This window comes from Podarcis bocagei (genome assembly GCF_964188305.1).
Source record: "Podarcis bocagei genome assembly, chromosome: 7".
NCBI classification, from domain to species: domain Eukaryota; kingdom Metazoa; phylum Chordata; class Lepidosauria; order Squamata; family Lacertidae; genus Podarcis; species Podarcis bocagei.
In genome coordinates this window covers 68,945,484-68,971,919 of record NC_138132.1, presented here as the reverse complement: position 1 = coordinate 68,971,919, position 26,436 = coordinate 68,945,484, and the positions used below count along the sequence as shown (strand labels likewise).

The following is a 26,436-nucleotide window of genomic DNA, read 5'->3' as shown; positions in this document are numbered from 1 at the left end:
AGAGCACTGAAAATCAGCTGGCTTTTCCTCATTTTATTGGGCAGAGTACCTGACTTTATGATTGCTGTTTCTGAAACATCTGACAGCTCTCTGACAGGTGTAGAGGGTGTGTGTGTGTGTGTGTGTGTGTGTGTGTGTGTGTTTTAAGGCAGGCATAGGCAAACTTCGTCCCTCCAGATGTTTAGGACTACAATTCCCATCATCTCCGACCACTGGTCCTGTTAGCTAGGGATGATGGGAACTGTAGTCCCAAACATCTAGAGGGCCAGAGTTTGCCTATGCCTGGTTTTAAGGCATCAGTGCTGGATCTCAAAGTGGTCCAATGTTAATTTCAAATTTGTATATATTCACAGGGCATCCAATATGTACAGAAAATTTTGCTATGCATTCTTTAACATTCATGTGTTCTTTCATTAATATTATAGAATCTGTAGCAAAATGGTTATTTATTTATTTATTTGCTTATTTCAAAATATACACTCTGCTTTTTGTGGAGCTACTTTGGCAAAGTGGCTTGCCATCTCCAATAAAAGCCAAATTCACCTGTCACTGAAAAGAAAATACAGAAATGCAACATGCAGGACAACTAAATGATAGACCAGAATTAAAAGTGGAACACACACACACACACACACACACACACACACACACACACACACACACACACAATGTAATACAGAGTCAATATAATACCTTCCAAATGGGATAGCTCAGTTGGTAGAGCATAAGACTCTTGATCTCAGAGTTGTGGGTTCGAGCCCCATGTTGGGGCTAGATGACCCCCATGGAGTTTGGGGCTGGACTAGATGACCCTCGTGGTTCCTTCCAACTTTATGATTCTATGAGATTGTCAAAACAGTTGTAAGACATCAAAAGCGGCTGGGATTTTAGACTGCAGAAATAAACTAGATTTAATTAGGGTAGGTTTTGTGGGGTGGAAAGGACGACTTTTCAGCCAATGCAGTGTTGGGACTTGCTTCCCTTCTAAGGAAGGGAAGAGAATTCAGTGGGACTAAAAGTAGGAACTGGAAAGGTTGCAGCCTAGGAGTCCCCCAGTCTAGAGTTCCAGTGGAGGCAGATGTACCTTAATCCTGGATACTCCATTCCCTCTCCCACCTTCTTTTCCCTCTCTTCTTCCTCCTCTACTACCCCAAGAGTCAATCAGCGTTCAGCGGCTGCTGAGCAACCTCAGTCCTCAATGGGCCGTTTAGGGGAGCGGATTCCCCCTTTAGTATTCCCCTAATCCCAAATAAGCTTTTACTTCTAAACACCTTGTGGCTTCCCTGACACTGCTGATACCCCCCTCTAGTGTCGTGTGTGAAAGCATATCCTCCAACAACCCACAGTTCAAAATTGGAACACTCATTTTTTTGCTTCTGAGTTCTCGTGAGAGTGAGAGTCCAAAAGACAGGGCATTCTGGGATCCCGGAATGACTTCGGTAATTCTGGGATGCCCTGCTCAAATTGGGAGGGTTGAGAGGTGTGTGAATGGTGCTGTTTAGGTGACATAAGCAGCAACACTTACCCCTGAACACTGGAAACAGGTGGATTATTTATTGTGATTTATTGCTATTTATGAAATTTCTATCCCACCCCTACCTAAGAACATGAAATGCATCTGTTGGATGAGGCCAATGGTTCTTCTGGTCCATCTTCCTGTTCTCGCAGGGGCCAGCCAACTGCCCTTGAGAAGCCTGCAAGCTGGACACAAGCACAACATTTCTCTCCCAGTGTGGTGTAGTGGTTAAGAGCAGTGGACTTGTAATCTAGTGAACCGGGTTCGCTTCCCTGCTCCTCCACATGCAGCTGCTGGGTGACCTTGGGCCAGTCACACTTCTCTGAAGTCTCTCAGCCTTACTCACCTCACAGAGTGTTTGTTGTGGGGGAGGAAGGGAAAGGAGATTGTTAGCCGCTTTGAGACTCCTTCGGGTAGTGATAAAGCTGGATATCAAATCCAAACTCCTCTTCTTTTTATTCTCCTTCTTCTGAGGTCCAGTGGCGAGGGCCTTCTGGCGGTTCCCTCACTGCAAGAAGTCAAGGGAACCAGGCAGAAGGCCTTCTCAGTAGTGGCACCCTCCCTGTGGAACGCCCTCCCACCAGATGTCAAAGAGAACAACAACTACCAGACTTTTAGAAACAGATAGGTAGCCGTGTTGGTCTGCCATAGTCAAAATAAAAAAATTCCTTCCAGTAGCACCTTAAAGACTAACTAAGTTAGTTCTTGGTATGAGCTTTCGTGTGCATGCACACAATCTGAAGAAGTGTGCATGCACACGAAAGCTCATACCAAGAACTAACTTAGTTGGTCTTTAAGGTGCTACTGGAAGGAATTTTTTTATTTAGACTTTTAGAAGACATCTGAAGGCAGCCCTGTTTAGGGAAGCTTTTAATGTTTGATGCATTACGGTATTTTAATATTTTGTTGGAAGCCTCCCAGAGTGGCTGGGGAAGCCCAGCCAGATGGGTGGGGTATAAATAATAAATTATTATTATTAGTATTATTCCTCTTCTTCTTCTCCCCACCCGAGATTCCAAGAAACTTTCAGTGGATGTGGAGCAGTAGTTATTGTGGCTAGGAGCCATGGGTGCCACACCCTTCATGGGTCTAATCCACTTTTAAAGCCATCCAAATTGGTCACCTTCCTGAGGAGCCCAGAGTGGCAAACACAAATACAGAAAAACAATTCCAGTACCCTTGGCATTTGACACCTGAGATGCAGATTTTTCAGGGCCCACCCTATTCCTGCAACTGTAATCAGTTTTAATTCTGCTTTTAATTCTGAATTCTAAATTGTTGTAACCTGGGACTTGCCGGTAAAAGCTCTCTACAAAAAGATTGAAACTTGGAGCCGGAGAATGTTCTGTGAAAGCAAATATAAGTTTGCATTTTCATCTCCCTCAATGCTTATGCTTGTGTACAAGAAAAGCTCTTTAAAGCGGGAAGGGAGGGGGAGATAAGCCTCCCACAGCAGCCGTCTTAGGTTTGCTTAATCCCTTATTATTTATACATCACAGAGTTTTGTTTTGGTGGTAGAAACTGATGGATATTAGTTGGCAAGCAAAAAAGCTTCTATAAGGAGCAGATGGATTGCCTATGCCTGTCTCTTATCAATGGAGAGTGAGAGTTGACTTGCAGAAAAGCCACATTAACCCCATAATTAATTCTTTCTTTTTTTAAAAAAAAAAATCTTCCACTTGGATCCCAAATTAGCAATTCTCACAGAAAATTATGCAAGCCAACAATGTGCAATATTACCGCTGCTAACGACCCTAATGGGCAATTGTTAAAAGCTTCGTTTCTCCAAGAGGGACAGGAGTAATTTTAAGCTGATGCTCCATTAGCAAACTATTGACCGCTGGCTACTCTCTCCTTCCATAGCACAGGCTTTGAGATGAAAGGTGTATAATTCATTTTGAAAGGGAAATGAGTGATAACGTTGTGAAAGCACAAAGCTTCATATTTTACATGCATATTTTTCTTTATTATCTGAATGCGGGAAGCACAGTTCCAGCAGGGGTCTTACTCACTGGTAGAGCATCTGCTTGGCATGCAGAAGGTCCCAATCCTTGGCATGTCCATGTATGGCTGGGAGAGACACCTCCCTGAAGCCCTGGAAATCCACTGCCACTCAGGGTAGACTGCGGGGAAGAAGAAGAAGAAGAGGAGTTTGGATTTGATATCCCGCCTTTCGCTCCCTGAAGGAGTCTCAAAGCGGCTAACATTCTCCTTTCCCTTCCTCCCCCACAACAAACACTCTGTGAGGTGAGTGGGGCTGAGAGACTTCAGAGAAGTGTGACTAGCCCAAGGTCACCCAGCAGCTGCATGTGGAGGAGCAGAGACACGAACCCGGTTCTCCAGATTATGAGACTACCGCTCTTAACCACTACACCACACTGGAGAAAAATTGTGCAAAAATTACGCAAAATGTGGCCAAATATTTTCCTATTCTAAGTGTGGGTATAAAGTATTGCCCTCATTCTAATTTATCTGTCAGGTGTGGTCACATCCATTCTTAAGGAACTCAGCCCTGAGTGCTCACTGGAAGGACAGATCCTGAAGCTGAGGCTCCAATACTTTGGCCACCTCATGAGAAGAGAAGACTCCCTGGAAAAGACCCTGATGTTGGGAAAGATTGAGGGCACAAGGAGAAGGGGACGACAGAGGACAAGATGGTTGGACAGTGTTCTCGAAGCTACCAGCATGAGTTTGACCAAACTGTGGGAGGCAGTGGAAGACAGGAGTGCCTGGCATGCTCTGGTCCATGGGGTCACGAACAGTCGGACACAACTAACCGACTTGGTGTTTCCTGCTTGGCAGGGGGTTGGACTCGATGGCCCTTGTGGTCTCTTCCAACTCTATGATTCTATGATTCTATGATTCTATGATTCTATGACTAAACAACAACAACGTGGTCACATGTAGCAGAAGATCCTTGTCATCAGGTAACTGCTGTATCATCCCACTGACTATATGAGCCGCTGGATTGTACTGGCCAAAAGAAGAAGAAAAAACATTCTTTTTAAACAAAGAAAGGAAGAAATTGCATCAAGCCTCCTTTTCCAGAGGGTCAGCAAACAGAAGCAAAATGGAGCAAAGTGTTGCTAGAAGAACCAAGGCAGGGATGTAGGTATGCTTCAAGCAGCTCCCTGGTACTTCCATGGATGCAGGTGGCGCTGTGGTCTAAACCACTGAGCCACTTGGGCTTGCTGATCGGAAGGTCAGCAGTTCGAATCCTCATGACGGTGGTGAGCTCCTGTTGCTCTGTCCCAGCTCCTGCCAACCTAGCAGTTCAAAAGCATGCCAGTGCAAGTAGATAAATAGGTACTGCTGTGACAGGAAGGTAAACGGTGTTTCTGTGCACTCTGGTTTCTGTCACGGTGTCCTGTTGTGCCAGAAGCGGTTTTAGTCATGCTGGCCACATGACCTGGAAAGCTGTCTGTGGGCAAACACTGGCTCCTTTGGCCTGAAAGTGAGATGAGCGCCGCAGCCCCATAGTCGCCTTTGACTGGAATTAACCATCCAGGGGTCCTTTACCTTTTTTTAACCTTTACTTCCATGTTGCATGTCCAGAACTCTACCCAACCCACCTTTTTGAGGTCCTATTGACATCATTTTCCTCTCCAATGTCAGTCTGGGATGGATTCTGTTACGTATTCAGTGGTCTGTGTTTGCCTGAGCTTGAGTCTGGACTAAGGATTCTGAGTTCCAGATTCCCAGTGAAGGCTTAAAACAGGCACTAACAAATCTGCCTGCTTTGCTTTATCACAATTTCTCATCTTTCTGATCTTGATTTCAGTTCTCTGTGTTTCCGCATAAGTTTCCAGATTGCCATTTAAAAAATACCCAGCATTTTAGGACAAATGCACACATTTCTGAATGCAATTTTGCTCAATGTGCATGTTTGGCAATCCGCCCCCCCCCCCCAATTCAATTCATTTATATTTAGATTGAATTTATATGCTATGCACACCTTCCCAGAATATGCACATTTGGTTAGAGCACTGTGAAAAGTGTGAATTTCGAAGGATGGCTGCGTTTCAGTTTGCGCTTTGTTTTGGGAAGTGTGAAACCTGAAAGGAGCAGATTTCTCCCCCATCTCTACATAGAAATGTATATTTAAATATCTGAGCAGAATGCACTTATAACTTGTGAAAATGAGATGAGCTATACATAGACCGATTTGTCCATTCTAAATTCCATGGGGAGTTGACAACATAATTAGACATTGGCTATGAAGGAAAGCAGTATGTGAGAGCACCTGAATGCTAGGATATTTGTGGAACATTATTTCCTTGTCCAGATGAGGGCAGGATTCCCTCATATCTTGAGGATATCTCTCAAGGCAGATTTAACATAAAGGGGTTGGCGGGTGCCGGGAGTGTTGCTGAATCAATGCACATAGCATTCATTGGATGCGGATCTCACCTTTTTGCATCAGGACCAGATTCCTGCTTGTCAAGGCACTTTTAGCATGAAAGTCTTTCTGTCTCAATTTCTCTGTTTTCTTCTTGCTGTTATCCCTCTCTCATCCTGGAGTTTGAGCCATGGGGATGATTGGTGTGACAAATTGTTTTTTTAAAAATGTTGTTTTTTTGCCACATTTCCTGTAGCTCTTCACCCTCAGTAAAAGCTGGTGGAATTAATAAGATTGCATAATTGTGTTAAGAGGGGAGGGGAGGAGAGGGAAAGGGGAGGAAGGAAGGAAGGAAGGAAGGAAGGAAGGAAGGAAGGAAGGAAGGAAGGAAGGAAGGAAGGAAGGAGGAAGGAAGGAAGGAAGGAAGAAAAAAAGAAAAAAAGAGAGGCTTTCTCTCTCTCTCTCTCTCTCTCTCTCTCTCTCTCTCTCTCTCTCTCTCTGTGTGTGTGTGTCCCCTTCCTTCCTTCCTTCCTTCCTTCCTTCCTTCCTTCCTTCCTTCCTTCCTTCCTTCTTGTCATGCTGAGACATGTATTTCTTATTGGTCAGCAATGGATGCTGCCTGCCTTGTAACGTTTTTGTAAAACCTGGACTTGAACTACTCTAGGCTCCAGTGAACTAGGACACACAAAACACTGGCTGTTTCCCCTTAACATTGCAGTGATTGCTATCTGTTTGTGCTAGAACCACTTATTGGGGGGGGGGGGCTGCTCTTGACATTTTGGTAAAAGAATAGCAGTGATAGTGTTGTGTCCAGTGCTAGCACTACTCAGGGTAGACCCATTCCACCATGAACCACCTACATTAGTCATGCTCATTCATTTCAATGGGTCTACTCTGAGTCGGACTGGCAAGAGACACAACTCAGCAAGTTTATATTTCAGACTGAAGTTATTGTTGTGGAATCATTAAATACAAACAGAGTTCCGTCATTGGGGAGGCAGATGCACTCTGTGCATGCTCAGACTGTATATTTCTCAGGCTCATAATTCCAAATCATGTCTCCCCCTGCTCTATTTAAACCTCTTAGGATGTTTCATGCTTTGATTGAGTAGCACATTACAGAACATTTTCCTTCTTAGTAAGCCAATTGTGTAAATTTTATGAATATTGCCTTAAAATCTTTGAATTTTAATTCATTTTATTCTTTTAAAGTTCAGTTTCAGATGGACAGAAGTGTTTTCCTTTTTACCACTATAGATACATATATCAATGATGAGAAACAAAAACAAAACAAAAAAATGCTGCTTAGTGGTATGATGCCCTCCACAAGTCTGTCTGTTTATTTGTTTTATTCCACTTATGAATCACTTCCCATACAATATCTCAAAGTGATTTCACAGCAAAGCATCAACAATGAAAAACAATTCCATACGGGGGAAAAGCAGTTCCATATGTGCAAAAACAATAATAAAAGAAAACAATAATTGGGGGGGGGAGAGAAATTCCATATATTAAAAACAATGAAAAATGTCATATGCAAAAAAAGACTTTCAAATCCAATATGAATGCAGGCTAAGATGAAGCTTGTCAAAAAAGGAAGGACTTCAGTAGATATTGAATGGCATTCCTGATAGTAAGTGCCACCATGCTAAAGACCCAATCCCAATATTGCAGATGTGGGGAGCCTTTGGTCCTCCAGAGGTTGCTGAACTCCAACTCCCATCATCCTTTGCTCTTGGCTATACTTGCCGGGGCTGATGGGAGTTGCTGTTCATTGGCATCTGGAGGATCAACTGTTCCCAACCACTGCTAAACCATACCAAATGGACCTCCTGATAAGACGGCATCTACAGGAGTCCACACACCCATGCTTTTAGTAAGCACTCTCCCAAACAAGAAAAACAACAGAATAGTAGGATGGGGGGACAGCAAATACTGGGGTACACAGGAAACTGGGGTGGTGGTAAAGGAACCTGCTGATAGGCAGCAAAAACCAACAAGGAACCAAGGAGGGAATGACTTGTGGTTTCAGTTGTCTCTATATCTTAATGAACTGCATCCAATGAAATGTAATCTCAGAGCCACTGTCTATAATCTTTGAGTTCTTGGAGAACAGGTGAGGACCCTGTCAACTGGAGGTGGGCAATTGCCGCCCCCTTCTTCATAAAAGGAGAGAACCTGCGCCACTACCAACCTGTCTGCTTGACATCAACTCCAGATGAGGCCCTGGAACAGATAATTAAACAGTTGGTCAACCTCCCAACCCATCAATAAATATTTCCCAGTCTCGTGGTTCTGAATAAAGGGATGATTTAAATAGATAGCTGCCTTGTACCGAGTTAGACCATTTCACCATCTAACTCAGTATTATTCACGGCAGTGCTTTTCAACCTCAGATACTTCAGTTACTTTTGGACTACGTTGTCCCTGATCAGCCACCCCTAGTCTCAAGAGCTCCCCTCTTGTCCTTTCTCCTTAGCTGTGCAGTCACTACACACCTTGAACGACCAGATCTCAGACTTCATCAAGAACAAGGCCAAAGCGCTCAGTGAAGATGACAACACCTTCCTGCCCAACGAGAAAGACACACTGAAGAACTCCATGGCGCTCATGAGACACCTCTTAATGGACGCGCAGGTATGAAAGCAATGTGTTGTCCTGCCAATTATTGCTATTGATTTTCCAATATAAACCCAATTACACAAATTAGTTCCAAATTAATACAATTTTTTTAAGAGGCTTCCTGCGCACCGTTCTTGATGGACCTTTGTGATCTAATATTACTGTGTTTCATATTCTTATTTATTTCTATTGCATTCCTTTTTTTTCAAAATTATCACATAATTAACAGCTGCACTCTTAATGATTTCTATTCGTGCTATTATATTATTTAACCCCCCCCAAAAAAAGAGGCTTCAAGTGAAGAACCATTGCTTTTTCCTTTTCATCCTGCGTCCAAAAGTCAGTTGTTGGCCTTACATGTCTCTCTGATGTTTTCCTTTTTCTTGCGGCATTTGGGGCTATCTCTCAACATGTTGGGACATTAGTAGCCTTGCATGCATCACAGATGTAGGGAATGGCTTACCTTTTAATGGGAAGTGTCAAAAGCTGCGGTGATGGTGGAACGCACATAAGAAGTGTTTGAGCACTGGGGCCAGCAATCCTATGGTTCCTAAGAGGGAATCCCAGGGGCTATCAGAAGTATTGGGGATGCTTCCAACGCTGTCACTATTTGCAGGTGGGATTCAATCACAATTCAGGAACCAGACATTTGAGAAACCTCCATATCACCCAGTAGATCAACACCCTGTACTTCGCGGCAGTTTGCAGGAGAGTTTCTCCTGTAAGTTCCAGAGATCTCAGAAGCCCACTCCAAAACAACTCAGAGCAGAGTTTTTCACGTGGCTGCCCCTGTTCTGTGGAATAGCATTCCTATTTCTGTTCTGTGGGCTTTCATAACCTGATAAATTGGTGTTTACTATGAGCCTCTACTCAACAAATCTTTATTACAGTCATAGACCAGCATTTGAAATCTAAAAAGCACTTTAGAAAGCTTGTTGTTGTTGTTGTTTAGTCGTTGAGTTGTGTCCGACTCTTCGTGACCCCATGGACCAGAGCACGCCAGGCACTCCTGTCTTCCACTGCCTCCCGCAGTTTAGTCAAACTCATGTTGGTAGCTTCGAGAACACTGTCCAACCATCTCGTCCTCTGTTGTCCTCTTCTCCCTGTGCTTTCCATCTTTCCCAGCATCAGGGTCTTTTCCAGGGAGTCTTCTCTTCTCATGAGGTGGCCAAAGTATTGGAGCCTCAGCTTCAGGATCTTATCCTTCCAGTGAGCACTCAGGGCTGGTTTCCTTAAGAATGGATAGGTTTGTTCTTCTTGCAGTCCATGGGACTCTCAAGAGTCTCCTCCAGCACCATAATTCAAAAGCATCAATTCTTCGGCAATCAGCCTTCTTTATGCTCTCACTTCCGTACATTACTACTGGGAAAACCATAGCTTTAACTATACGGAAAAGGTATTAAAACACTAGGTGAATATAAAAGTCTGTAAGAATTTAAAAGAAGCTAAAAGAATTCAAAAGAAGGGTCAGGAACATTGGGCTGGTGTGGAAGAGCACAAAAGGTTGATATATAAAGGTTTTAACTATCATTTACAGAGCACTCTGATATGTTCATTAAAACTGATTTGTGGCACAAGTCATCCTCCTACGATTCTCAAGTGCTGCTGTGCAGATCCCAGCAACACTATACATTGCGGCAGGATCGGCCTCCGAGAGCAGCAGGGAGGTATACAATTGTCCTGTGCACCCTGGGTACTTTTGAAGTAGTGGGGAAATCAGGTTGGTATGAATGTCTTTGTAATACAGGCATTAGAGAAGGACATGATCTACCATTTCTATTTGTCCTGGGTCACATGGGCATTGTCTATCCAGGTAGTCAATCTTCCTGTATCGGCCTTCAATAATGGCTGAGTGGATGGCATAACACTGAGCCAGGGTAAAAGCCCTTTGGTGTTCAGGGACTTCGATGAGTCTCTACTTTCTTTTAGTCTTGCTTTCAATCATGTATGTATTTATTTTTAACTGTTTCTAATTATCTTGTGTTTTAATTGCCTATGGATCAAATTGTAACTGACAAGCCAATAGGCACCGTATCTCTGTAGCTGCTAAAACGGATGGTTTCCATTGCATTCTTTCCATTGCATTCTCACTAGCCATCCAAAGAGAGTTGTTGCTAACAACCCATCTCTAAAATTGCCGATGCTGGGGGTATTCGGGTATTCATAAAAAGATAAATGTGCCAATCATTTTTCCATGCTAACGAACGCACCTTATGATATAAGCGGATGTCTGGGAAATTAAAACCACCACCAGATATCAGCAAGTACATTATGTTCAGAGAGAAATGTGTTAAATATGTAGAGACCTCTGGATACCAACAAAATCACCAATTATTGTGCAAAGCAGGTGATCTAAAATTGGCCGCTAGTACTATTTCAGATTTTGACAAATTTAACGGTATGCACTGAAATACTACCAAATAATAATAATTTTTATTATTATTAATTCTGGTATAGATGTTTCAAATCTACTAATAAATAATAATAAATCATCAGCATATGAGGCTATTTTAAATCTTACTTGCACATGAACAAAACCATGAATTCCCCCAAGATTCAGGAACCTTTCCAGGAGTTCCAAAAATAAATCAAATATCAATGGAGGCAGAGGGCTGCCTCCTAGTGTATCAAATACATCCAAACCAAAGACATCCAAAAGAATTCCATTTCTCCCTTTTTTGTTATTTAGAGGAAGAGGCATAAAATTCTTATGAACTTTATAAATTCTTGAAGAAGTTGAAACTTGTCCAAAGTAACAACAGAAATTGCCAATATACTTCATCAAATACCTTCAGCATCCTAAGATTTAAGTGCAGCTGGAGCTATTCTATATTATTTATGGCCATGGAATTGGATACCAATCTTAGATGATCCACTCCCTGTCCATGCTGCATAAAATCCACTTGATTTAAAATGTATTACAGTTGATAACCAGTGTCTGAAATCTGTTAGGCGAAATGGCTGTTAGCATTTTAAGACGAACATAAATTAAATATATTGCTCTATAGTTTACATAACTTGTATGGCCTTTGCCAGGCCTGGATATAAGAGAAATATAGGCTCCATAGGTTGACATTGGCAAGCCTATTCCCCCCTTTCCCCCCGTTTTCCTTAAATAATATGCTTAGGCAATTAGGGCCCCCCCAAAAATCTAAATATGTCTTATACCATTCTGTAAGAAAACCATCTGGTCTCGTTCTTCATGGACTTCGTTTTATGAATAACACTCCATTTTTTTCAATTTATTATTCTAATTCAGTCAATAGGGTTGGTGTTCTTCCTATATAATTTTAAATAATTCTTAAATTCTAAATTTATTTCTGGAAAGCTCAGAGTGCCAGGCTGGTGGTTGCTGGTGTAAGGTAAAGGTAAAGGGACCCCTGACCATTAGGTCCAGTTGTGGCTGACTCTGGGGTTGCGGCGCTCATCTCGCTTTATTGGGCGAGGGAGCTGGTGTACAGCTTCCGGGTCATGTGGCCAGCATGACTAAGCTGCTTCTGGCGAACCAGAGCAGCACACGGAAATGCTGTTTACCTTCCCTCCAGAGCGGTACCTATTTATCTACTTGCACTTTGATGTGCTTTCAAACTGCTAGGTTGGCAGGAGCAGGGACCGAGCAACAGGAGCTCACCCCATCGCGGGGATTCGAACCGCCGAGCTTCTGATCAGCAAGTCCTAGCTCTGTGGTTTAACCCACAGCGCCACCCACGTCCCTGGTTGCTGGTGTACTAGATGCCAAACATCAGCCAAATTTGGACAGATATATTTTTACCATTGACCTCACCAAAGTCCCAATTTTACAAGGAGGAGCTCTGCTATCTGAAATCAGATAAAGAACCCACCAAAGTCCTCTACAATGTCCTGTAGAGTGTAGGTAGACCACTGTTATTCTTACTCAAAGGGAACCCATTGAAATTAATGAACACAGCTGTCCTAAGCCTTTTTGATGGACCAAGTGCATAGGACCACTATTGGGTACAAATCATTGATCTGATCTGGTATATAAGGCAACCTTCTGCAATTCCACCTCTGCCTGGCTCCAACATTCACTGTTCTGTTTACTTTCCAGTGACAAGCTCATCTTCAGCTATTTACCACTGCAGGGCGGGCGAGATTGAAAATAGTAACACATACGCCAGCTGTGTGGGCAAGAAACAAGTGGAAATATAGCTGAGTGCTGCTGATGTGCTTTCTTTACTGAGTTGCAGTAATGAGTGTTCACATTCTGCAGTAGCCAAGCGGACCTCCTCTTAGCCATGGAGACAGTGGCTGTTTTGTAAAGCGAGGCTTTTTAACCTATTCAAAATCTTCCTCTGCTTGGCAGCCTTGATAGCTACTCCAGCATAGTTCTTGTTTCTACAGCGACAGTTAAATAGCCTGTGAGATGGCCTTGCCACCCAAACCCACTCCACCCCAGTCTCCAGATATCATTCCCGCCATGGACTAACCCAGAGAAATGTATAAAGGCAACCATTCTTGTCCCTCTCTCGCTCGCTCTCGCTGTCTCCCCCCGCACCCAGCTTCTGGGTGATCAAATGAGTTGTTGTCAAAAGGAACAAAATGTTGTGTGACCTTTTGCTGTGTGTTTGCTCTGCAGTGGTGACAAGGACGCCTTTCATGCCCTGGAATGACTCTGGGTGGGAGGCAGAGTTGGAATCGGGGTGGGCAGGAGCAGCTGGTGAGATGACCCAACTTGTTCAGAAGTGCCATTTAGGCCGAGCAATTAAAGTAAAAAGTGATCAAGCCATGCAATCGTGCAGTTGCTTCCCTTTTCGGCAACGGAAGGGAACACACGCACAAACACCTGTCTAAAGATTCCTGCACTGAAAAGAACTGCGGAATTATTAAGCAAACTGAATTAACGGCATGTGTTCCATATGGCTCATAGGGAGCAAGGGCCATCTCACTTCCCTGGTCCCATTCTAGCCTCATTCATTACATCACAAGATTACTGAGAATTTGGGGGCATGTTCCTGGCCTGACCCCTGGCACTGGGCATGCAGAGGTTGCAGCTTGGTGGTACAGTACAAGCTTGGCATGCTGCAGGTCCTGGATTCAACCCTGTGGAAGACCCAGGAAGAGTCCCTTCCATTGAGTAATGGCAATCCTGAGCTAGATGGATCAATTAGCTGGAAGACCCTTTGGATCCCTTCCAACGCTACAGTTCTATGTTTCTATGGATAGTATCATCTTGTTACCTCATAAACAGCATTCACAGCTCAGTGACTTAGCCCCAGTTTTGCATGCAGAAAGTACCAGGTTCAATCCCAGGCATCTCCAGGTGTAACTGGGAACAACTCCTAGATGCAACACCTTGGAGGGATCACATCCAATCAGGATGTGCAATGCTGAGCTTGGTGGACCAACACAGCTTTCCATGTGCATCTATGCCTATGCCAACCTCCACCCAGAGAAGCCCAGGAATGTGTAGGCCACCTTCCTAGGTGCTTTAGGGAAGTCCCTGAGTTCAATCCCTGACATCTCCAAGAATTTGCCTGCAGTCCTGGAGCTCCACTGCCAGTCGATGTACTGAGCTAGATGGAACAATGGTCTAAGGCTGCTTTCTATATGCTAAGTGTTGCTCAGCAATAGGATTCTGTTTGATAAGGGTGCCTGTTTGCACCAGTGTCTTGATTATATGCAGTTGTATCTTAACTAAGTTGGACTGAAATAAGACATCATGAAATTAAAGGAGCTGAGTTAGCCATGTCCATTCCTTTTTGTGTGTCTACTCTGAGTAAGACTGACATTTGCTGCAACCCAGGGAAGTCTGGGCATCTCTTTATCATTATCATTATCTTTATCATCACCATCATCACCACCACCATCATCATAATCAAACCTCACCAATCTGGCTGCATTCCCAACCACTCTGGGCAGCTTCCAACACAAACATAATTAAACATCAAGCATTGAAATCTTCCTCATACAGGGCTGCCTTCATATGTCTTCTAAAAGTCCGATAGTTGTTTATTTCCTTGACATCTGATGGGAGGGCATTCCACAGGGTGGGTGCCACTGCCAAGAAGGCCCTCTGCCTGCTTCCCTGTAACCACTTTTCTCAGTGGGGGAATTGCCAGAAGGCCCTCTGGGCTGGATCTCAGTATCTGGGCTGAGGGGCAGGGGTGGAGACGCTCCTTCAGGTATACAGGGCCAAGGCCATTTAGGGCTTTAAAGATTAGCACCAGCACTTTCAATTGTGCTCAGAAACGTACCAGGAGACAGTGTAGATCTTTCAGGACTGGTGTTATACGATCCCAGCAGCCGCTCCCAGTCACCAGTCTAGCTGCCGCATTTGGCATGAGTTGTCATTTCTTAGTCACCTTCAAAGGTAGTCCCACGTAGAGTGCATTGCAGTAGTCCAAGTGGGAGATAACCAGAGCGTGTACCATTCTAGCAAGACAGTGCACAAACAGGTAGGGTATCAGCTGGTGTACCAGATGAAGCTGGCAGACAGGTGCCCTGAACACAGAATTGACCTGTGCCTCCATGGACAGCTTTAGTAAATAAATACTCATTGCAAAATATTCTTCTGTCAGTGGGGTGGCAGGAGTGGTGTGCCCATTGCTTTAGAATACCCTGTCCTCTCCACAAATAGGATGTCTCTGTGGCTCACTGTGGTTTTAGGCTGCAAGTCTGGCTTGAATACAGTAATCTGTCACATTGCTGAGCAAAACCCACTCTTTTTTGGCGTCAGGCAAACGTACAGCCAGTGACATTGATGGGCTAAATAGGTGAAACTGTCAATTTTGATTTCTATCTCTTCCTCATTTTTCCAGTCATACGTGTAGTTATCCGTATTTCCACATCAGTTTGTGATAAAAAATTAAAAGTCCTCATGAAAATTAATCAGCATTTGGGGCAAATTTTCCCCATTATTATATTTTTGCATGCAATTTCTCCTAATGGAAACATTTTTGAAAAGCATTAGGAAAAGTGCATTTTGTTTTTTTCTATTCTTTTAACAATAAAAGTATTCTGTGCCAAAGTGGGGGGGGCAGATCCCCCATCCCTAGTGAGGCACACTTTAAATCTGCCTAGGAACAAGCTGTTAGTTGCCCTCACCGCTCTTTACGGATTCTGCTCCACCCGGAAAGAAGCTTGCCGGAAATTAAAAGCTCCGGAAAGCATTCCTTGATTCTCTCCAAATGTGGTTTGCTTGAAGAGACGTCTCCATAAAAATCCAGAGATAAGAGTGGGGAGCTAGAGAGAGATAACACATTGTTGCTCTTATCTCTTTCAACCGGGAGCCACAAACTTACGGTACTTCCATGTAGCAAGAGTGATAGCGGACTCTGTAGAAACATTATTTTCTGATTTTTTAAAAAGGTGATATATCGTGCTTAGCCTTAGTAGGTGCTAAGTGGGGACCCAGCTACTCTATTGTTATTCTTTTTAAATAGTGAGAGGGCACATTACTGCTCCCTCCTTCCTTCCTTCTTTTCTTATCCTACATGCAGGAAGCTGGTGTTAAACCAGGGCAAACTACCCCGTATCTAAACTCCATTCTGGAGCATTCAGTTCTCCTGACTGAGCCAACCTAACCAACCCTTTTAGCTGGCTTCATTTACCAGGTCATGTGATAGGTTGCCAGGTCATGTGACTGAGCTGAACAGGCTTAGGGTCTGCCGAAGTCCTCCCTCTCTAGTCCTGCCCCACTCACCCTGAATGCCCCTTTTCTAGGGCTGACGGTGGTTTAACATATGCTAGCTTTGGCTCAGCTCACCTGGCTGGGTTCATTGCTTAAGAGAAGATGGGGAGTTAAACCAGAATAGCCCAGCTGGGTCTGGAACCTCCCAACTCAACTGGAGATCCACTGGATCCCCTTGTCATCATGATGAATCTTGCTCTAGGATTGCTGTTGTATCAGGACAGTAGTAAAACTTACATAGTAAAACCCAGTTGAATAAGTTGTTGTTGTTACTGTTGTTGTTTTCCACTATTCCTCCCAAAGAAGCCCATAGAAGTAAACAACAAAGCAATATATATTTTACAAACACAACTGAAAATATATTTAAAAATGAATTATTAGGCACACTGACCTGATTCACACTTCCTGAACTAATTCACCTACAGTACTTCCCTGAATCTGCATTGGTTTTCAGTGCCAAAATGCATATCTTAGCATAAATTGCACATACGGATGCTATTTTACAGTACATTCAAAAATTCATACTTCATGAAGACATGTTTTCTTTAAAAAGAGGTACAATTTTGAATTAGTTTTTTTTAAAAAAAAATGCAGAGTGACTGGGAACTTGGACTTATAAATGTGAACCTGACATAGGCTGAGCTCCACCGGGGGAAGAGCCCATAGGCAGAGAATTTGCTTGGCATGCCAAGGCTGCAGTTTCATCCTCTAACAATTCCAGGTAGGATGTGAATGGACTCCTGCCAAAAAGTCTGGAGAGAGACTTCTGGCCAGCTCACACAAGCCTTCCCCAACCTGATGCTCTCCAAAGGTGACTGGACTCCACCTCCCATCATCCGCAGCCAGCATGGGGTGAGGGAGTTGCAGTCTGTAAGAACATAAGAAGAGCTTGCTGGATCAGGCCAATGGCCCATCTAGACCAGCATCCTGTTCTCACAGTGGCCAGCCAGATGGGACCTGAGCACAAGAGCTCCAGCAACATTGGCTAATCCAGCTCTAGCTATTCTTATGGTGAGGGATGTTGAATGAACCCTGTTTTTGTTTAATTTCTATATATACAGCATTGCAGTTGCGCCAAGCAGAGATGCTTCATTTCCCTTTGCAGGAAAGGCTCCTGCTGTAATCCATGCAGCTGGCCCGGGTTTTTCATCACATACCCAAATCAGACTTTGCAGGATACTGGCTAGGCATGCCTACAGCTGTTGGGATTTGGCAGAGCCACCAGCCTGGAATTGCATAGCCTGAGCTGCCGCCACAAACTGCCTGTGGGTCACCACCTCTTCTGCTGGAAATGCAAACAGTGTTCCAGCCAGGGAAATTTGGAAGCAGGTTCAGGAACACACAGCCTAGCAATTTCTTGGATAAGGACCTGCCCGTTACTCTTATTCAGATATAATATGATTGAAGGGAACTCAACCAGTTAGCCAGCTCTGTGACTAATATCACAGAGGATGTATCACCCCCCGAAAAGGACTTGCCAAATACAGAAGGCCCAGGGCTGGCTCTTCCATAGGCAGACTGAGGCAGCCACCCCAGGAGGCAGAATCCAAGAGGGTGGGGTGCCACCACGGGTGCCCTGACTGTCAATGACAGCAGAGAAGGAAGGAGAGCAGAGAAGGAAGGAGACCACGGGTGCCCTGACTGTCAATGACAGCAGAGAAGGAAGCTTCAGAGGCAGCTTTCAGCAAGACCTCGCAAAAGCCCCCATGAGATCTCTTGGAGTTCTCACAAGGGAAAATTCCTTGCTGAAAGCCTCCACTGCTTCTCCTTGCTTCTCTGCCACCACCATGGGTGCCCTGCCCGCTCCCTGCCACCAGAAAAATGAGAAGTGACTGTGGCTTACCAGGTTCCAGCGATATCTCTCCAGAGATGCTGTCCACCCCCTATGCCAACACAACAACCGTTTTGTGACTTTCTCCAAGTTCTAGATGTGTGCACTGGCTTATAAAGTTGCCAACCCTTGATTTAATAGATACTATGCATCATTATGAGGGAAGCGGGGAGCGCTGCTCTGGTTCGCCAGAAGCGGCTTAGTCATGCTGGTCACATGACCCGGAAGCTGTACACTGGCTCCCTCGGCCAATAAAGTGGGATGAGCGCCGCAACCCCAGAGTCAGCCACGACTGGACCTAATGGTCAGGGGTCCCTTTACCTTTATGCATCATTATAAGGGAAGCGGGTGGTGCTGTGGGTTAAACCACAGAGCCTAGGACTTGCCAATCAGAAGGTCGGCGGTTCGAATCCCCGCAACGATGTCAGCTCCCGTTGCTCAGTCCCTGCTCCTGCCAACCTAGCAGTTTGAAAGCACGTCAAAATGCAAGTAGATAAATAGGTACCGCTCTGGCAGGAAGGTAAATGGCATTTCCATGCACTGCTCTGGTTCGCCAGAAGTGGCTTAGTCATGCTGGCCACATGACCCGGAAGCTGTACTCTGGCTCCCTCGGCCAGTAAAGCGAGATGAGCACCGCAACCCCAGAGTCGGCCACGACTGGACCTAATGGTCAGGGGTCCCTTTACCCTTTACCTTTATGCATCATTATAACAATGCGGAGGGGCCCCTGCTTGGTGATGAGAATGGAGAACAGCCACTACTTTTATGTTGTGTGTGAGAGAGTTTATTCTGTCCTGGTGAATCTTTGCTTTTATTGTCCCTGTCTTGTTAGACATAAACCACTTTGCAGCCTCACACATCACTGCGGACCTCTATGCACAAGAACAAGGGAGTTGGGCATAAGGTCGCTGCTTTAAAAGGTTCTGACATTTATGTGAAACGACAGTGACTTACATTAAAGTTGCCCTTGTCAATTACTTCTCTCTGAGTTGTTCTTTCTATCAGATTTAGATCTTGGCTTCCTTGCTGTTAAAAATAAATCAACCAATCCTGCTTTGGGGGGCAGGCCCCCATCTGTGCAAATGGCCATAGCCCTACTTTTGGTGGCAAACTCATTAGCCCTCTGATTGAAGATATGCCTTTGAAGAAAGAACAAAAAGGCATGGGCTGAAACAGAAATGGTGTCCCAACACACAAATTCCAGTTTTAAGAATCTGTTGGCTTGTAGAGCCATCCTTTAATGCAAGTGATGTGGGTTCTTCTCAGGCTTAGATTTTAACTGGAGCTGGGGCAGGGACTCCATCTTTCCTTCCCCCTTGCTGGTGTATTCCTCTCTTCCACCCTATAGACCTCCTCTTCTCATATCTCACACAGGAATTGTCGTTTCCCCTTCTTTTGCACACATTCCTATGAGGCAGGGATAGCCAACTGGGAGCTGTCCAAATATTGCCAGTTGGAACCAGCACAGCCAATGGTCAGGGATGATGGGGTGACATCATTAACATCCCTCCATTGCTAACACACTGAACTCTATTTTCATGTCTCCTTGTTTTCCTTGGAGGGCACCATGTTGGCTACCTTTACACTAGGATAGAAGTGGAAGGATCATTAGGCGCGAGTGATCATGCTCTTCTGAAGTTTACTATACAGTGGAAAGGAGCAGCCAAGCATGCTAGGACTCAATTTCTTGACTTTAAGAAAGCTGACTTCATAAAACTTAGGGAAGTGCTGGGTGAGATCCCATGGACAGTAATACTAAAAGGAAAGGGAGTTCATGACGGCTGGGAGTTTGTTAAGAGGGAGATAGTAAAAGCACAATGTCAGGCAATACCAATGAGACGGAAACATGGAAGGTGCTTAAAGAAGCCAGGGTGGCTATCTAAAGAACTTTTAACTGAGTTAAGATTAAAAAAGGATGTGTACAAAAAATGGAAAAGGGGGGAAACCACCAAAGAGGAATTCAAACAAATAGCCAGCACGTGTAGACACAAAGTCAGAAAAGCTAAAGCACAGAATGAACTCAGGCTTGCTAGAGAGGTTAAAAGCAACAAAAAAGGCTTTTATGGGTATGTTCGTAGCAAAAGGAAGAACAAATAAACAGTGGGGTCACTCAGAGGAGAAGATGGTGAAATGCAAACAGGGGACACAGAAAGGGCTGAACTCCTCAATGCCTTCTTTGCCTCAGTCTTCTCTGATAAAGAAAACAATGCCCGACCTGAAGAATTTGAAGCAAATGATTCAGCAAAGGAAACACAGCCCAGAATAACTAAGGAGATAGTCCAAGAATACTTGGCTAATTTAGATGTATTCAAGTCTCCAGGGCCAGATGAACTGCATCCAAGAGTATTAAAAGAACTGGCAGATGTGATCTCAGAACCACTGGCAGTCATCTTTGAGAATTCCTGGAGAACAGGCGAAGTCCCGGCAGACTGGAGGAGGGCAAATGTTGTCCCTGTTTTCAAAAAGGGGAAAAGAGAGGACCCAAATAATTACCGCCCAGTCAGTCTGACATCAATACCAGGGAAGATTCTGGAGCAGATCATTAAGCAAACAGTCTGTGAGCACCTAGAAAGGAATGCTGTGATCACCAATAGTCAGCATGGATTTCTGAAAAATAAGTCAGGTCAGACTAACCTGATCTCGTTTTTTGACAGAATTACAAGCCTGGTAGATGAAGGGAACGCAGTGGATGTAGCCTACCTTGATTTCAGCAAGGGATTTGACAAGGTGCCCCATGATATTCTTGTAAAGAAGCTGGTAAAATGCGGTCTTGACTATGCTACCACTCAGTGGATTTGTAACTGGCTGACTGACCGAACCCAAAGGGTGCTCATCAATGGTTCCTCTTCATCCTGGAGAAGAGTGACTAGTGGGGTGCCACAGGGTTCTGTCTTGGGCCCGGTCTTATTCAACATCTTTATCAACGACTTGGATGATGGACTCAAGGGCATCCTGATCAAATTTGCAGATGACACCAAACTGGGAGGGGTGGCTAACACCCCAGAGGACAGGATCACACTTCAAAACGACCTTGACAGATTAGAGAACTGGGCAAAAACAAACAAGATGAATTTTAACAGGGAGAAATGTAAAGTATTGCACTTGGGCAAAAAAAAAATGAGAGGCACAAATACAAGATGGGTGACACCTGGCTTGAGAGCAGTACATGTGAAAAGGATCTAGGAGTCTTGGTTGACCACAAACTTGACATGAGCCAACAGTGTGACGCGGCAGCTAAAAAAGCCAATGCAATTCTGGGCTGCATCAATAGGAGTATAGCATCTAGATCAAGGGAAGTAATAGTGCCACTGTATTCTGCTCTGGTCAGACCTCACCTGGAGTACTGTGTCCAGTTCTGGGCACCACAGTTCAAGAAGGACACTGACAAACTGGAACATGTCCAGAGGAGGGCAACCAAAATGGTCAAAGGCCTGGAAACGATGCCTTATGAGGAACGGCTAAGGGAGCTGGGCATGTTTAGCCTGGAGAAGAGGTTGTTAAGGGGTGATATGATAGCCATGTTCAAATATATAAAAGGATGTCACATAGAGGAGGGAGAAAGGTTGTTTTCTGCTGCTCCAGAGAAGCGGACACGGAGCAATGGATCCAAACTACAAGAAAGAAGATTCCACCTAAACATTAGGAAGAACTTCCTGACAGTAAGAGCTGTTCGACAGTGGAATTTGCTGCCAAGGAGTGTGGTGGAGTCTCCTTCTTTGGAGGTCTTTAAGCAGAGGCTTGACAACCATATGTCAGGATTGCTCTGATGGTGTTTCCTGCTTGGCAGGGGGTTGGACTCGATGGCCCTTGTGGTCTCTTCCAACTCTATGATTCTATGATATGATATGATTACTATGATAGGACAAGTGGGGACAAGAGGAAAGGAGGGGAAGGGTTTAAGGAGAGAAGTCTGAGGCCGACATTCCTCCTATATAGTTGATGGAGCAGTTGCCAGAGAAGCGCAGGAGGAAAGAAAGGTGGGGAAGAGAGAGCATATGGAAATAAGGAGAGCCGCTGTGTCAGACCAAAGGTGTATCTAGTGGTCAGCAAGATGCCAATGGTAAGCCCACATAAGGAGATCCCTGATGGATCAAGTCAATGGCCCATCTAGTCCAGCATCCTAACCTTACAGTGGCCACACAGATGCTGTGAGAAACCCGCCAGAGCACTCTCCCCTCACTGTTGTGATTTCCCAGAAATGGTACCCAGAAGCTAATCGCCACTGATAGCATAGTCCAACTGTGCACTATTGTGCTGGTCCTGGGGGGCTAACTGAGAGGCGAGGTCCGAGTCCAGTCCGAGGTCAATGCTGCGGTATGGAGGCTGTCCGTCAAAGCTGTAGCTGGGTCCAAGGCAGGGAGTCAGGTGGGGTCAGGAACTCTGGCAGAAGAGCAGGACAGGGTGCAGGTAGGAACAGGCTAGCAGCAACGTTGCTCCCGCAACCTGGGACTGGGGCTGACTGGCTTTTATCTGCCCCGAGGCATAGGGCGCCCCCGGTCCACAGGTGACTTGCCTCTCCTGGCCTGGAGGCGAGCACTCCTCCTGCGGGAACTTAGTTCCCTCCGCCTCTCTGCCCTGAGCCTCTGCAGCTCAGGAGAGGCTGGAGGGTTACCGGACCCAGAGGCAACCTCAGCTTCCTCTAACGGGGCTGAGAGTGGAGCACCTGCAGGCAATGGGTCCTCCATCCCCTCAGGGGCCAGAGCAGACTCAGCTGGTGCCTGCACCTGAGGATCCAGCACAGGTGAGGACCCTTCAGGCTCAGGCCCCAGCCCCGGCTCAGCTGGTTCTGGAGGAGGGGACTCCTGTGCAGGCTGGGATTCCTCAGGTTCAGCCTCTGAGTCCGAATCCCAGGCCATCACAACTATGTGAAGAAGTGCTTTCTTTTGTCTCTCCTATTGCAAAATTAAAAGACTGCATTCCAGAATGCCAAGCAATGTGTAAATTAAAACCCAGATCCCAAAAGAACTGGTGACTCCTCCAGCAAGTGTCTGCTGCTACCATCAATAGCCATGCAGACTCCAAGTAGAAGTAGGGTCATGTTTGCATTCTGATCACAGTTGCATTATTTCCACCCATGGATTTCTTCTCACCAGCTTCACAGCCTCTTTCCTCTGCATTTTAGCTCTCCTTCAGGCATCAGTGACCAGGCACTTTCAGCCAAGATGGTGCAATGTAGCTTCTCAATTTCCATTGTCATGCTCAGAGCAACTCCCCCCCCCCATTTGTACAGAAATCATGAAAGTCTTGCGAAAGTGTTCAGGCACACGTTGGAGAACAGTTTCTGATGTCATTGATAGCTCGCTCCCTTGGTTTCACATTATTCTCACCATGCCAGACTATTGCCCCTGCTGGTTGGCTAGTGATGATGGGAGTTGTAGTCCTACGGCACATGAAGGGCAATGAGTTCTCCACAGTTACCCTAAAATAGCCAGATATTGTAAGGCTTTGCCTCTTTTTTGCTTCCAAATTGCGCTTTATTTCTTTTTTAAGGAAAGCATTCCATGATCCTTCCTAAGTCCATTTGAAAAAATTGTGGGAGGTTCTTTTTTTAAAAAAAAACAAAAAACCCCAACAATCTGGCAAACTCTGCTGAGAAATTAAACAAGGCAATCACTCTTCAAGTGCTGTGATTTGTTCCAGTGACCTTAATTAAATCCCGGTGGCCAACTGTGAAAATTAGGGCGTATAATTTGCAAGTTTCAGTAACTTGCTAGTGTTTATTAACCTTGCAGCTTCAAATGTAAGGTTTCAAGCTGTTGGGCACCTTTTCATAAGACTCTTGTAATAGAACCTATTAGAATGGCATTTCGAAATGAATATATTTCCCCCCGGTAGAAAGTTGCTGCGAGTGGCTGATTAACCTGTCCAAGTAGGCGGGTTTGTAGGGTTTGAGGGTGTGTCTCTTTCCATTTCCTCCAGCCCTTCTCTTGGGTGGTCAAATGAGGACATTGAGCATACCTTATTTTGTTTCTACTTGTTTGTGGAGAGTTTCTGAGCTCAGTTCATGTTGGGTTGGGTTTTAGCGCATCTAACATTAACACTTTGATAAATGCATTATACAACTGCTCTGGCCCCAGGATCAAAACAGGCAAAGCGCAGTTTGGAGATTGCAGTAATAAGAGAACTATAAATAACAACGATCTTCCTGCGTTCAGATCATGGGGGTGTGGCAGTGTGGGGAGAGGGAGGAGAAAGGACTTGGTCTATATGCCATGGGTAGGCAAACTAAGGCCTGGGGGCCGGATCCGGCCCAATTGCCTTCTAAATCCGGCCCGCAGACTGTCTGGGAATCAGCATGTTTTTACATGAGTAGAATGTGCCCTTTTATTTAAAATGCATCTCTGGATTATTTGTGGGGCCTGCCTGGTGTTTTTACATGAGTAGAATGTGTGCTTTTATTTAAAATGCATCTCTGGGTTATTTGTGGGGCATAGGAATTCGTTCATTATTATTTTTTTCCAAAATATAGTCCAGCCCCCCCCCCCAAGTTCTGATGGACAGTGGACTGGCCCCCTGCTGAAAAACTTTGCTGACCCCTGGTCTGTGCTCATTGAGGGCTCTAGCTTTGAACCCAGTGATGGTGGTAATGGATTGTTGTCGCTGCTATTGCTATTGCTGTTGTTGTTAAAATTTGTATACCACTCTTCATCCAAAAACCACAGGATGGTTCACAACATAAATTACAAAATAAGAACATAAAATACATATCAAATAAACAAGAGCTACTGGTGAGTAAGCTGGTGCCCACAGGCCTGGCATCAGCACCTGCTGCATTAATTTTTTAATTTATATAACACAGTTGATGTTGACCTTATAGAGCATGGGTAAGCAGCCAATGAGGAGCCCTGGAAATACTGCCAGTGTCCAACTCTCACCAGATCCAGCCAGCAAGATCAATGATCAGAGACGATGGGAGTTAGAATTTTGGAGCACTAGAGGTTTCTCCATCCCTGAGCTAAAGGAAAAGTCCATGAAACAGCATGCATCATGACATACCCGTGCACCAAGATGCAAATATATGCAAATTTCATTATTGTCCATGATTTATGCTGGGCGCAATTTCCTCGGCACAGAGCAAACATCTCCAGTCCAAGAAAACTGAATTGATTTTCAAAATTGCCAAAGTATGTGGCTTCCCAGTGAGTGAAAAATAAAGACAGATGGCTGTGGATTCATGAGAATGCATTTTGTTTTAATACAGAGGAATCATTACTGATGTCTCCATTGCACTGGCTTTAATTAGTTTCCAACACTTCAGTCTCCTATAACTTGCTCTTGTGTCATTTAGAGGAAAAACTGCAACTATGGCGTTAAAATAGACTTGAACATCAGGAATGACACCCATATTCTTGGAATGAGTTTCTACAATCCTCTGTTCCGCTAATGTGAACCAGTTTGAATCTGATGTTACTTCCTCCAATGGAGCATGACAATTTCAAGTTCTTTTTTGTGGGGTGGGGAGGCTGCTGTTAAAATTGGGACAGACGGGTGCCGGTAACATATCAGGTACTAGTTGTCCAGAATCACTGACAGCTGGTTTTTATTGCAAGCAATGTTCCTCTATTTCACAGATGCCAATATAATATTGATGGGTTTAAACTATACGCTTCTAGCCCAGATAGCATATTTAGAAGTATCTCCTCATGTTAGAAAGTCATTCCCAAAGCAGTTATCCCATCCAAGGAGACAAATGCTTGCAGAATTCTTCATTAAAACAACCCCATGATTTGCTCCGTTAAATGTTGAAACATACTTGGTCCTCCTGAAATCATTTGAACCCAAGGTATGGCTGTACTCCCTTTCCCAGTTTTGCTTCCTCACAACCACAGCAAGTGCTGCCTAAGGGCTGTGGGGTTCCACTACTGAAGGAAGAAGAAGAGAAGGAGGAGGAGGAATTTGGATTTGGTATCCCACTTTATCACTACCCTAAGGAGTCTCAAAGCGGCTCACATTCTCCTTTCCCTTCCTCCCCCACAACAAACACTCTGTGAGGTGAGTGAGGCTAAGAGACTTCAGAGAAGTGTGACTGGCCCAAGGTCACCCAGCAGCTGCATGTGGAGGAGCGGGGAATCGAACCCGGTTCACCAGATTATGAGTCCACCGCTCTTAACCACCACACCAGTGACCACTGTCGTGTGTGTTTGTGCAATGCATTATGTAATGTCATGAATAATTAGTGCCTGGAGTTGCTTGATTTCCTCTTCCCTCCTTGACACTTCAGTCTTGTCTATTTGAGGGGTGTGGTTTCGGGAAAGAGGGTATGGCAAGGAACTTCTGGACCCTCTTCAGAGACCAATACACAAGGAGCATGTGGTTGCAGAAGGATAACTTTGAGGGCTGGTCCCCTCCAGAGAATGGAGTAGATTGTGTCCCCAGCATCATATGCTGTGTGTGTGTGTTGCATTCCTCCACACACACCTTTTTTCCATTCAGTGTTTTACATGAGCAATAAGTGAGTGCAAAACTATATCTGCCAA

At 44.8% G+C, this 26,436-nt stretch overlaps 1 long non-coding RNA gene across 2 annotated transcripts in view; it reads left to right on the top strand.

The window, feature by feature from the left end:
• The window catches only part of LOC308591146, an 88,208-nt gene that overhangs the window by 32,654 nt on the left and 29,118 nt on the right, over window positions 1–26,436 (top strand). The window contains exons 2-3 of one of the 2 annotated variants that reach the window (XR_014009996.1): window positions 8,335–8,492; window positions 12,547–12,633. This is a non-coding gene — a long non-coding RNA (uncharacterized lncRNA). Of the gene's footprint in view, window positions 1–8,334; window positions 8,493–12,546; window positions 12,634–26,436 lie in introns of those variants that run through there. The other variant, XR_014009995.1, reaches the window with a different exon arrangement.